Source organism: Heterodontus francisci, unplaced genomic scaffold, assembly GCF_036365525.1.
Source record: "Heterodontus francisci isolate sHetFra1 unplaced genomic scaffold, sHetFra1.hap1 HAP1_SCAFFOLD_51_1, whole genome shotgun sequence".
NCBI classification, from domain to species: Eukaryota; Metazoa; Chordata; class Chondrichthyes; order Heterodontiformes; family Heterodontidae; genus Heterodontus; species Heterodontus francisci.
In genome coordinates, this window is record NW_027141937.1 from 1,073,294 (window position 1) to 1,084,292 (window position 10,999).

The 10,999-nt window shown below is 45.4% G+C and overlaps 1 non-coding gene across 1 annotated transcript; it reads left to right on the forward strand.

Moving 5' to 3' along the window:
- The first annotated feature begins 919 nt into the window (after positions 1-919).
- trnam-cau (transfer RNA methionine (anticodon CAU)) lies at positions 920-991 on the forward strand. Its single transcript has one exon. It is a non-coding gene; the product is annotated as a tRNA-Met (tRNA).
- The last annotated feature ends 10,008 nt before the right edge of the window (positions 992-10,999 follow it).

Sequence of the window (10,999 nt, forward strand, 5' to 3'; positions counted from 1 at the left end):
AACACGAATGAATAACCTGTTTAACCATTCTTCATAAGTCAACCCCTTCATCTCAGGAATCAGCTGAGTGAATCGCTTTTGAACTCCTCCAATGCCAGTACATCCTTTCTTAAGTCTAAATCTCAAGTGTGATATCAGATTGAGAGAATCTGAAAGATAGTATAACCTGAGATACAAACTGAGATTTCAGTTTAAAACTCCCCCAGATTGTGAAACTAAAAGATACAATAGCAATTCAATTTGTATAGACTGTGCGTTGGATCACATTCCAGCCCTCATACAGTATCAGACTGGAAGATACTGTAGCAATTCCATTAGTGCAGACTCAGCTCAACATTACAGAGCAGGGAACATATTTAAACAACCCGGAACACTTTTACACAAGATGGATCATATTTACACAACTAAGAAGATCTTTACCCAACAGGGAAACATTTTACACAATAACAGAGAACATCTTTACACAACAGCGAATATAGTTACACAACAGAGAACATATTACACAGCAGGAAATATCTTTAAAGGAACACAGGGAACATCTTTACACAACAGAGAACACAATTACATAAATCATCCGTCTTTCGCTGTCTCTTGCTGGTTTGCTCAGTACCTTTCTCTGTCAGTTCCTTTCTGCGTCCTGATAATCTCTTCCTGGTTTTCTGTGTGTCTTTCTCTGTCTGTTCCCTTCTGGGTCCTGATAATATCTTCCTGGTTTTCTGTGTGTCTTTCTCTGCCTGCCTCATTGTCGGTGCTGTTACTCAGTGTCCTTGTGTCATTGTGCAGTGAGGGTGAGTCCGTCAGCACGTGTGTTGCTGAGTCCAGGATTCTTGAGCATTCAGACGACAATCCTATTTTGATAAAAACATTGGGGAAATGAACATATTTCACTAACAGGCAGCTAAAATTTAAACCAACAGTTAGCAGAGTGGCGCAGCGGAAGCGTGCTGGGCCCATAACCCAGAGGTCGATGGATCGAAACCATTCTCTGCTATTTATGTTTGGTAATAATACAAACAGTTCACTTTCAAAACATCAAGTGTTTCCCAATAATTGCAAGATGCTCTCGATTGTGATCAGCTTTTTCCTTCTCGTGAACACATCAATCAGTAACAAATCACTTGTGCTCACACGAACACAAGCTGCAAACACGGACCAGCCGAGTCTCTCCCACTTTGTCAACCCCTTCCTGCAGAGCCTCCTCTCCACCACCAGATGGTGATGTTGGCCACAATAAAAGCAGGACAAATGGTCACAGTGAGGAGATGGTCAGGAACAGAAAATAAAACAATAACAGGGAAAACCTTTACACAACAACAGGGTACATCTTTACACAACAGAAAACATATTTACACAACAGGAAATACCGTTACACAACAGGGAGAACACAATCATACAAACGCCTTGTTTCTCCATCTCAGTTTCGTTGTCTCTCTCTCTCCGTTCCTCACTTTTGCTTCCTCACAGTCTATTAGTTTTCTGTGTGTTTTACTCTCTGTCCCGTTGTCGATGGTGTTACCCAGCGTCCTTGTAACATTACGTAGCCAGGCTGAGCCTCCCAACACCTGTGTTATAGAACATAGAACATAGAACAGTACAGCACAGTACAGGCCCTTCGGCCCACGATGTTGTGCCGAACCTTTAACCTACTCTCAGATCAAAACTGCCTACGTACCCTTCATTCTACTATCATCCATGTACCTATCCAAGAGACGCTTAAATGTCCCTAATGTATCTGCTTCTACTACCACCGCTGGCAGTGCATTCCACGCACCCACCACTCTCTGTGCAAAGAACCTACCTCTGACATCTCCCCGAAACCTTCCTCTATCACCTTAAAATTATACCCCCTGGTGATAGCCCTTTCCACCCTGGGAAAAAGTATCTGGCTATCCACTCTATCTATGCCTCTCATCATCTTGTAACCCTCTATCAAGTCACCTCTCATCCTTCTTCGTTCCAATGGGAAAAGCCCCAGCTCCCTCAATCTTTCTTCGCAGGACATGCCCTCCAGTCCAGGCAGCATCCTGATAAATCTCCTCTGCACCCTCTCTAAAGCTTCCACATCCTTCCTATAATGAGACGACCAGAACTGAACACAATATTCCAAGTCAGGTCTAACCAAGGCTTTATAGTGCTGCAGCATAACCTCGCGGCTCTTAAACTCAATCCCCCTGTTCATGAAAGCCAACACACCATACGCCTTCTTAACAACCCTATCAATTTGGGTGGCAGCTTTGAGCGATCTATGGACATGGGCCCCAAGATCCCTCTGTTCCTCCACACTACCAAGAATCCTGTCTTTTAGCCTGTATTCTGCATTCAAATTCGACCTTCCAAAATGAATCACTTCACACTTTTCTACGTTGAACTCCATCTGCCACTTCTCAGCCCAGCTCTGCATCCTGTCAATGTCCCGTTGCAACCTACAACAGCCTTCCACACTATCCACAACTCCAGCAACCTTCGTGTCATCGGCAAACTTGCTAACCCAGACTTCCACTTCCTCATCCAAGTCATTTATAAAAATCACAAAGAGCAGAGGTCCCAGAACAGATCCCTGCGGAACACCACTAGTCACCGAGCTCCAGGCTGAATACTTTCCATCTACTACCACCCTCTGTCTTCTATGGGCCAGCCAATTCTGTATCCAGACAGCCAACTTTCCCTGTATCCCATGCCTCCTTACTTTCTGAATGAGCCTACCATGGGGAACCTTATCAAACGCCTTACTGAAATCCATATACACCGCAGCCACTGCTCTTCCTTCATCAATGTGTTTTGTCACATCTTCAAAGAATTCAGTAAGGCTTGTGAGGCATGACCTGCCCCTCACAAAGCCATGCTGACTGTCTCTAATCAAACTATGCTTTTCCAACTAATCATAAATCCTGTCTCTCAGAATCCTCTCCAATAATTTGCCCACTACCGACATAAGACTGACTGGTCTATAATTCCCAGGGTTATCCCTATTCCCTTTCTTGAACAAGGGAATAACATTTGCCACCCTCCAATCATCTGGTACTACTCCAGTGGACAGTGAGGACGCAAAGATCATCGCCAAAGGCGCGGCAATCTCTTCCCTTGCTTCCCTTAATATCCTTGGGTATATCCCGTCTGGCCCCAGGGACGTATCTGTCCTCATGTCTTTCAAAATTTCCAGCACATCCTCCCTCTTAACATCAACCTGTTCGAGCATATCAGCCTGTTTCACGCTGTCCTCACAAACGACCAGGTCCCTCTCACTAGTGAATACTGAAGCAAAGTATTCATTTAGGACCTCCCCTACCTCCTCCGACTCCAGGCACAAGTTCCCTCCACTATCCCTGATCGGCCCTACCCTCACTCTGGCCATCCTCTTGTTCCTCACATAAGTGTAGAACGCATTGGGATTTCCCTTAATCCTACCCGCCAAGACTTTTTCATGTCCCCTTCTAGCTCTCCTAAGTCCATTCTTCAGTTCCTTCCTGGCTACCTTGTAACCCTCTAGAGCCCTGTCTGATCCTTGCTTCCTCAACCTTAAGTAAGCTTCCTTCTTCCTCTTGACTAGCTGTTCCACATTTCTTGTCATCCAAGGTTCCTTCACCCTACCATCCCTTCCTTGCCTCATCAGGACAAACCTATCCAGCAGTCGCAGCAAGTGCTCCCTAAACAACCTCCACATTTCTGTCATGCATTTCCCTGAGAACATCTGTTCCCAATTTATGCACCCCAGTTCCTGCCTAATAGCATTGTAATTCCCCCTCCGCCAATTAAATATTTTCCCATCCCGTCTGCTCCTGTCCCTCTCCATGACTATAGTAAAGGTCCGGGAGTTGTGATCACTATCACCGAAATGCTCTCCCACCGAGAGATCTGCCACCTGGCCTGGTTCGTTGCCAAGCACCAAATCCAACATAGCCTCCCCTCTAGTCGGCTTATCTACATATTGAGTCAGGAAACCTTCCTGGACACACCTGACAAAAACTGCTGCATCCAAACTATTTGCACGAAGGAGGTTCCAATCAATATTAGGGAAGTTGAAGTCACCCATGACAACAACCCTGTTACTTCTGCACCTTTCCAAAATCTGCCTCCCAATCTGTTCCTCCGTGTCTCTGTTGCTATTGGGGGGTCTATAGAAAACTCCCAATAAAGTGACTGCTCCTTTCCTGTTTCTGACTTCCACCCATAATGACTCAGTAGACAAACCCTCCTCGATGACCTCCCTTTCTGCAGCTGTGATACTATCCCTGATTAACAATGTCACTCCCCCACCTCTTTTACCTCCCTCCCTATTCCTTTTGAAACATCTAAACCCCGGAACATCCAACATCCATTCCTGCCCCTGTGATCTCCAAGTGTCCGTAATGGCCACAACATCGTAGCTCGAAGTACTGATCCATGCTCTAAGTTCATCACCCTTATTCCTGACACTTCTTGCATTAAAATAGACACACTTCAACCCATCATACTGGCTGAAACTTTGCCCTGTCAACTGTCTAACCTTCCTCACAGACTCTCTGCACTCAGTATCTGCCTGATCAACAGCTACCCCATCCACTTAGCCATTGCTCCGGTTCCCATCCCCCTGCCAAACTAGTTTAAACCCTCCCGAAGAGCTCTAGAAAACCTCCCGCCCAGGATATTGGTGCCCCTCCAGTTCAGATGCAACCCGTTCTTCTTGTGCAGGTCCCACCTTCCCCAGATGGTGTCCCAGTGATCCACATAACTGAAGCCCTCCCTCCTACACCAGCTCTGTAGCCACGTGTTCAGCTGCACTCGCTCTCTGTTTCTAGCCTCACTAGCACGTGGCACCGGTATCAATCCTGAGATTACTACTCTGCTCGTCCTGCCTTTTAGCTTCCAACCTAACTCCTATATTCGCTTTTCAGGTCCTCATCCCTTTACCTAGCTATGTCATTGGTACCGATATGTACCACGACTTCTGGCTGCTCCCCCTCCCCCTTAAGAATCCTGTAGACTCGATCCGAGATATCCCTAACCCTGGCATCCGGGAGGCAACATACCATCCGGGAGTCTCGTTCGCGACCACAGAATCTCCTGTCTGTTCCTCTAACCATTGAATCTCCTATCACTATCGCTCTCCTATTCTCCACCCTTCCCTTCTGAGCCGCAGAGCCAGGCTCAGTGCCAGAGACCTGGCCACTGTGGCTTTCCCCTGGTAGGTCCCCCTCTCCGCCAACCACAGGGGATCCCTGCACTGTGCGCCTATTCTCTTTCCCTCCCCTGACGGTCACCCAGCTACCTTTATCCTGTGACTTCGGTGTCAGTACTTCCCTATAACTGCTCTCTATCATCCCCTCTGCCTCCCGCATGATCCGAAGTTCATCCAGCTCCAGTTCCCTAACGCGGTCTGTGAGGAGCTGGAGTTGGGTGCACTTCTCACAGGTGAAGTCAGCAGGGACACAAGTGGTGACCCTTACCTCCCACATCCTGCAAGAGGAGCATGCAACTGCCCTAGCTTCCATCCCCTCTGCTCCAAATTGACAACAGAGAATAAAAAAATATAAAGGAAAACCTTACCTTACCAAACCCTCCACACAAGAGTCCTTTTTTTTGGTTGGAGGAGGAGGATGGGTGGGAGACACTACACGTGTAGTGTTTCGGGTTTAGCCACTGCCCGAATATATAAGTTCACTTACCCAGCAGTCCCCGTGTCCGCGTCCGCCGAATCGCCAGGTAAGTACTTTATAGTGAAACGTACCTTCCCGGCTGCCCCCTGGCTCGCACTATCACCGCTACTGCTGATCAAAGGTGTTGCTGTAATAAAAACAGAAAATGCTTCAAATGCTCAGTAGGTCTGGCAGCATCTGTGCAGAGAGAAACAGTTAACAGTTCAGGTCTGTTTCCTTAGCTCACATTAACTTTGTTTCTTTCTCCACAGATGCTGCCAGACCTGCTGACTATTTCAAGCATTTTCTGTTTATGTTTCAGATTTCCAGCATCTGCAGTATTTTGCTTTTGTACGTGTGTTGCTATGTCTGGCACTGTTTGAGTGCAATGCTATTGCTTTATAAACAGTGTTGAAACAAACATTTATCTAGTTAACACACGGCACGAATACACAGCTGGATATAAACAGCAGCCTGCAGCAGAGGGCGCAGTGGAAGTTTATTAACACAAATAATTCACCAGCACAATATTTACTGCTATCCTCAATCACACCACCCTTCATCTTAACACGTTGTATTCTTCATTGACATCAACTTCTTGCTGCCAATAAACACTTCAATTTGGAACACAGCTTCCAAATCACCTTTATTCACAAACCCGAACACAAGCTGCAAATGCTGCAAACACACACCAGCCCAGACTTTCCCCTTTCTGTCAACCCATTCCTGCATCACTGCCTCTCCACCAACAGTTGTCGCTAGAATCATACAATCATAGAATGGCTAAAGCACAGAAGGAGGCCATTCGGCCTGACGAACCCATGTTGGCTCTCTGCTAAAGCAACTCACCTCGTCTCACTCCCCAGTCAGTTCAATTTCGGTGGTGGGAAAACTTCTCGAAAGAATAATTCGGGACAAAATTAACAGTCCCATGGACAAATGTGGTTAATTCAGGAAAGACAGCATGGATTTCTTCAGGGAAAATCATGTTTAACTGCCCTGCTGGAGTTTTTTGATGAGGTAACAGAGAGGGATGATGAGGGCAATGCTGTTGATGTGGTGTGCATGGACTTTCAAAAGGTCTGGCAGCATCTGAATGGTCACTGACCTGAAACATTAACTCTCTTTCTCTCTCCACAGATGCTGCCAGACCTGCTGAGTATTTCCAGCACTTTTTGTTTATATTTCAGATTTCTAGCATCTGCAGTATTTTGCTTTTATTGACTTTCAAAAGGAGTTTGATACAATGCAACACAACAGACTTGTGAGCAAAGTTATAACTCATGGAATAAAAGGGACAGTAGTAACATGGATATGGAATTGGCTGATTGACAGGAAACAAAGTGTAGTGAGCAATGGATGTTCTTCGGGCTGGAGGAAGGTTTGTAGTGGAGTTCCAGAGGAGTCAGTGTTGGGACCCTTGCCTTTCCTGATATATATTAATGACCTCGACCTTGGTGTACAGGGCAGAATTTCAAAGCTTATGGATGACACGAAAATTGGAAGCATTGTGAACTGTAAGGATGATAGTGTAGAACTTCAAAAGGACATAGACAAGTTGGTGGAATGGGAGGACAGATGACAGGTGAAGTTCAATGCAGAGAAATGTGAATTGATTCATTTTGGTAAGAAGAACATGGAGTGACAATATAGAATAAAGGGTACAATTCTAAAGGGGGTGCAGGAGCAGTGGGAACTGGGGTTATATGTCATTGGTTGAGAGAGTGGTTAATAAAGCATACAGTATCCTCGGCTTTAGTGATAGAGGCATAGAGTACAAGAACAAGGAGGTCATGTTGAACTTGTATAAGACACTAGCCTCAGCTGAATTACTGAGTCCAGTTCTGGGTGCCACACTTCAGGAAAGATGTGAAGGCATTGGAGAGATTATGGAAAATATTCATGAGAATGGTTCAAGGGATGAGGAATTTCAGTTATGAAGATAGATTGGAGAAGTTAGGACTGTTTTCCTTGGAGAAAAGAAGGCGAAGAGGAGATTTCATAGTGGTATTCAAAATGATGAGGGGTGTGGACAGAGTGGATAGGGAGAAACTGTTCCCACTTGTGAAAGGATCGAGAACGAGAGGGTACAGATTTAAAGTAATTGGTAAAAGAAGCAAAAGCGACATGAGGAAAAACTTTTTCACACAGCGAGTGGTTAAAGTATGAACTGCCTGAGAATGTGATGGAGGCAGGTTCAATTGAAGCATTCAAAGGGGAATTAGACTGTTATCTGAAAAGGAAGAATGTGCAGGATTATGGGGAGAAGACGGGGAAGTGACATGAGGTGAATTGCTCATTTGGAGAGTCAGTGCAGACACGATGGGCCAAATGGCCTCCTTCTGTGCAGTAACAATTCTGTGATTCCAATATTCAAGTCATTTATATATATGGTGGTCCTGACATTGACCCTTGTGGAAATCACTGTTCACCATCTTCCATTCTGAAAAACAACCAAATACCACAACTCGCTTTTCTTGATATTTCATCCATTTTTTAACCCAAGCAGATACTGACCCTCCTATTCCTGGAACCTCAGTTTTGTTACCCAGCCTTTTCTGTGGTAGTCTGTCAAACGCTTTCTTAAAATCCATATAGACAACATCCATTGCTTTCCCTTCATCAACCTTTTCTGTTACTTCATCAAAAAATCAGTTATATTAGTGAAGGATTGGAGAGGTGCTGAATCTCTCAGTTTTCGGTCTACCCAAACCAAGTTCAAGGCCTGAATAATGAACCGATTGCCTCATTATTTCTGTGAATAATACAATGATTTAATAGACAAAGTTTTGAAACATTCCTGCCCATAAATCTTGATAACAGAGAGTGTGTGGATCTCCTGACTCAGAATGTTTAATGGATACAGTCCTCAGATCCGACAAGGAACCCCTGAACATCCACAGTAATGACAGTGTGGATGAGGAAATGTAAGATCCGGGAGCTGAAACTCAGGGACGGCCAAGCTTTCCTGTCATTGAGCTTGTTTGTCTGCTCTGCTCGCCGCACTTCCGGCTCTACTTTGTTTCCAATGAAAAGATGAAAAGGGCCGTTCGGTTTTCCTCTCACTGACAGCGTGTTTCACTCGGGTTAATATAACCCGGGGCTTTGGCTGCTGAAATGAATTCTGCAAGGTCCCAGCAAACACACCGGCTCCCTCCTTTCTCCCCTCTTTCTGTCGGATTGTTTTACCAGGAGGGGCTCAATAATAACAAACCCCCTGCAGGGAATGAGCACAAATTGAGCATCTAAATGGGGTAAGTGGGCAGCTTTCTGGGTTCTAGGTTCCTCCTACCCCGCCCCTCCCTCCCTCCAGTCCAAGCCCCTCTTCACTTTCTTTGGGACTTTGATGACGGTGAAATGGGGAAAGTTCCCATTGATGTTTGAATGCTGAATTGCTGCAGAGATCTGCGCACGCGCGACGTAGCACCGCCCCCAGTGGGACGTCACAATGAGGAGTGGAGCGCATGCGCAGTCTTTCCCCAACCCAGTCTGTGAAGCCATTCACTCAATCAGGGGAAGATGCTTTAAATCAGCTGCTAATGGAGACTTCCCGGGCCCGGGGGAAGGGAACAAACAGCATCTGCTTCCAGCAGCCACTGCTTTGGGAGCGTGTCCGCAGATGTGCTCAGAGATTAGCATTGAGTGGTTGGAAGTTGAGGGGGAGTCGGGGAGTGTTTGGAACAGCCACTATGGAGCAGGAGCTGCTCCCAGAACATGGAGTGAGCCGGGGACACGGGGAAGGGAGAGTTCATTCTCGGACAGTGTCTGGACAGGCTCAGGGAGACACAATGGGAAGAAATCACTATTGAAAATCACTGACAATTTCACCACCCAAAGGAGAGGGAATTTTCCTGCTTTAGTTCCAGTCTCTCACTGTTTGTTGGATTGTGAACAGTGGGGGGGGAAAATAGCCGCAAAATAACGATGTGGACAGTTAGACAAAGAACATTTATTGCAGACACCAGGTGAGAAGTGTGAAAGGCACATTTTAATTAGTGGCTGCTTGTTTTCCGTTGAAATAGAAATGTGACTGTGTAAAGGTCACTGCTCTATCGGACAGTCCCAGTCATTGAGCAGTGCTGGGCTTGTGTTGTTTCTGAATGTCACAAACTTGTTGTATAACCACTGCAAACACCTGGTAAACAGAAGCTGAATACTGCAGTACTGCAGTGGAGTCAGACACTGACACTGTTTGTGTTCCTGGTTTTCATTTTGTGATTGCTCATAATGATTATTACTGGGACGATTACATTGATCGCTTTTGTATCTTCTACCTCACCAGTTATTTCATTCCTGCAGGAAAATACATGAAGGAACCTGAATGGGTGTGGTGATTCTTGGACACAAGGAAAAGTGCAGTGATCTCGTTCCAACACACAGTCGGTACAGGATCACTCCCAAAGCACAGAGATACTGCCAGCTCATCAATTCCACTGGAACAAACAAAAGAAGTAGTCAGACAGACACTGATCCCAAAGTCCAGAGACACATTTTCAATCCAACAGTCAAACAACAGCAGGAGAGACAGAAGTTGTTTCCATTTCACTCCAATTCAATACAGCTGACAGGTTGATACATCAATCACAGTGCAAAAACAAACTCACTATCAGATCTAAATAAACTCTGTCACCATGGTTACATTTTAAATATAAAACTTGAAACAGAACAGACAAAATTTACATGATTGAAAGGTGCAGAATGAATGCAAAGAGGCTTCAAGGGGATTTGGACAGGTTAAATGAATGGGCAAGAACATGGCAGATGGAATATAATATAAATAAGTGTGAAGTTCTCCACTTTGGTAGAATGAACAGAAAGAGTATTTCTTAAATGGTGAGAGGCTGGGAAGTGTCGATGTCCAAAGGCACCTGGGTGTCCTTGTTCATGAGACACGAAAAGCTAGTATGCAGGTGCAGCAAGCAATTAGGAAGGCAAGTGGTATGTTGGCTTCATTGAAAGCGTATTTGAGTACATGAGTAAAGATGTATGAAGTCTAGATGAGACCGCACCTGGAGTATTCTGTACAATTTTGGTTTCCTTATCTAAGGAAGGATAGACTTGTCACAGAGGGAGTGCAACAGAGATTCACCGGTCTCATCCCCGAGGATGGTGGGATTGTCTTATGATGAGAGACTGCAGAAACTGGGCCTAAATTCTCTAGAGTTTTGAAGAATGAGAGGTGATCTAATTGAAACAGACAAAGTTCTTACAGGGTGTGCAGGGGAGATATGGATAGGATGTTTCCTCTGTCTAGTGAGTCTAGAACAAGGGGACACAGTCTCAGAATAAGGGCAGGCCATTTGAGACTGAGATGAGCAGGAATTTCTTTACTCAGAGGGTGAGAAATCTGTGGAATTCTTTATCCCCGAGGGCTGTGGAAGATCAAT